Source organism: Sphaeramia orbicularis, chromosome 3 (assembly GCF_902148855.1).
Source record: "Sphaeramia orbicularis chromosome 3, fSphaOr1.1, whole genome shotgun sequence".
Taxonomy (NCBI): domain Eukaryota; kingdom Metazoa; phylum Chordata; class Actinopteri; order Kurtiformes; family Apogonidae; genus Sphaeramia; species Sphaeramia orbicularis.
Window position 1 is genome coordinate 9343615 of NC_043959.1, and position 3234 is coordinate 9346848.

Below are 3234 nucleotides of genomic sequence, written 5' to 3' on the forward strand. Positions count from 1 at the left end.
CTCCTTAGCTGTCAAACTGGTGTACCTGGGCCACTCCCCCCTCCCTCCCGTTGGTGTCTTTTGGGAGGTGGAGGGGACATACAGGTGTAAAGTCAAACACACAAAGGCTCTACACATGCACACAAGTGAGTCATCAGGCCTTAAAGGAACACAGGTTGTTCAGGAATAGACAAAAAAAAAACATACATAAAAGAGAAAATCACTGCTGTTATTCTTGTATAAATAACTGTAACCTTTTAAACCACAGGTGTCAAACATGCGGCCCGGGCACCAAATCCGGCCCACCAAAGGGTCCAGTCTGGCCCCGGGGATGAATGTGTGAAATGCAAAAATTACACTAAAATATTAACAATCCTTTTAGTTCAGGTTCCACATTCAGACCAATTCAATCTCAAGTGGTCAGGACCAGTAAAATACTATCATAATAACATAGAAATAAGGACAACTACAAATTTTTCTCTGTATAAATGTAAATATTTTCATGTCTTTACACTAAAACAAAGTAAAATTTTGCAAAAAATATGAACAACCTGAAATGTCTTAAGAGAAGTAAGTATAATTTTAACAATATTCTGTCTGTTATTAAATGTTTTGTGTGTTTGTAGATCCATTGTGATCTATAAGTTATAATGTACAGGGGTTGGACAAAATAATGGAAACACTTTCACCTCAAGATGATAATGCCCCAATCCATACAACTAGAATTGTTAAAGAATGGCATGAGGAACATTCTAATGAAGTTGAGCATCTCGTATGGCCGGCACAGTCCCCAGACCTCAACATTATTGAGCATTTATGGTCAGTTTTAGAGATTCAAGTAAGACGTCGATTTCCACCGCCATCGTCTCTAAAAGAGTTGGAGGGTATTCTAACTGAAGAATGGCTTAAAATTCCTTTGGAAACAATTCACAAGTTGTATGAATCAATACCTCGGAGAATTGAGGCTGTAATTGCCGGACCTACACCATATTAAATTATATTTTGTTGATGTTTTAAGGTGTTTCCATTATTTTGTCCAACCCCTATACATGTATAAATGATACACTGAGGCAGAATATTGTTAAAATTATACTTACTTTTTCAGTTTGTTCATGTCATTCACATCTTTTGAAAGGATAGGATGTAGATGTAAACCTTTTCATAATGTAAATTTACTTTTTTCGCTCTAAAACAGAGAAAAGTTTGGAGTTCACATTATTTATATATTTTTGTTATTATTTTACTGGTTCGACCTACTGCAGATCTAGTTTGGCTGAATCTGGCCCGTGAACTAAAATGAGTTTGACAGTCCTGTTTTAAACAATTCTATTCATTCTAGAAATGCAGTAAATGCTTTATAATAAACTGTAACTTTGTTTTAATAGGAATAAATCTTGAATTACTCATGTATTTCTCAACTAGCCAGTTTATAAGATTATACATAAAGTTGAACATCAGCGGGAGTAACTATTACATTATAACATCATAACATCTGAAAACTCTTTATATCTGCACACAGCTAGTATTATAAGCATATAATGAATGTTTGTAAGCTTTTATGAACTATTTATAAAGATTTATTAACTCTATAACCTGTATGAAATATTAATAAACTGTTTACAACTCCTTATAAACTGTAGAAACTTAAAACTACTTTTACAACCCAAGAAATTAATCCCTAAAAACTATGTATAGAAATCTTTATAATCTTTATGAAAGTATTACTTTATACCTGAAAAAATGTTAATAAACTGCATGTAAACTGTACTGAAAACCTTACATGAGACTAGTGATGTAAACCATGAAATAAAACTTTGAAAAATGTTAATGAACAGTTTTAAAACATTCAAAAACCTTGCAAAATTTGTATAAATTGTAGAAATTAAAACTGGTGAGTTAAACCTCAACTTAAAACCACAATTTGTTTTTTTTTTGTTTTTTTTTTTTACAGGTGTTTCTAATGTTAATTTCATATTTTTAACACTAGCTGCCTGTTTGTATTTAAATGTTTCCTAATTTCTCTGAACCTCTGACTCTATAAATGCTTGACATGTAAAAATTTAAATTAATTTCATGACTTTTTCAAGCATTTATATTAACTGAGCATGAATTGGAGTGTCTCCAGGTTTCCACATTCATTAAATACACAACATTCTGGGACTCTTGACCTTTCAAGGGGTTGTTGTTTTTGTCAATACATAATCACATTTTCACACAAAGATGACACAAATCTCCTTTCTGAATTAAAACTGGGATTTCCTGCCAGAATTTTTTGCCATTTTCAGCAAGCGACTGGCCCCGCTTGGCCCAGCTTGGCCCCGCTTGGCTACAGTTGCAAATGCTGCCTGAGCTGGAGCAGTTGCAGATGAGGCTGACCCTGTGAATGAAGGGTGTGAGGAAAATCTATGGAAGTAAATCTGTGTCATCAGATTTTGAATTATAAAAGACACTGAATTTCTAGCACTGATATTTTTTTTTTTTTTGCACTGACATTAAGCATCTGAATTTTTTGCACCTGAATTTATTGCACCTGATTTTTTAAATTCTAAATTTATGTCCATAGTTGAATTCAGAGATAAACAATTCAGATACTTAATTTAAGTGCAAAAAAAATTTCAGATATTTAATTTCAGTGCAAAAAACAATTCAGATACTTAATTTTAGTGCAAAAAATGTCAGATACTTAATTTCAGAGCAAAAAAAATTCAGATACTTAATTTCAGTGCAAACCCCCCCACCCCCCAAAAAATCAGATATTTAATTTCAGTGCAAAAAATTCTGATATTTAATTTCAGTGCAAAAAAATCAGATACTTAATTTCAGAGCAAAAAAAAAATTCAGACACTAAATTTTAGTGCAAAAAAAAAAAATTCAGATTAATTTTAGTGCGAAAAAAATTCCGACACTTAATTTTAGTGCAAAAAAATTCAGATACTTAATTTCAGTGCGAAAAAAATTCAGATACTTAATTTCAGTGCAAAAAAATTCAGATACTTAATTTCAGTGCAAAAAAATTCAGATACTTAATTTCAGTGCGAAAAAAATTCAGATACTTAATTTCAGTGCAAAAAAATTCAGATACTTAATTTCAGTGCGAAAAAAATTCAGATAATTTCAGTGCAAAAAAATTCAGATACTTAATTTCAGTGCAAAAAAAACTCAGTGCTAGAAATTCAATGTCTTTTATAATTCAAAATCTGATGACACAGATTTACTTCCATAAAAAGCATGCAGAGTTCCTTTCATGCCATTTTC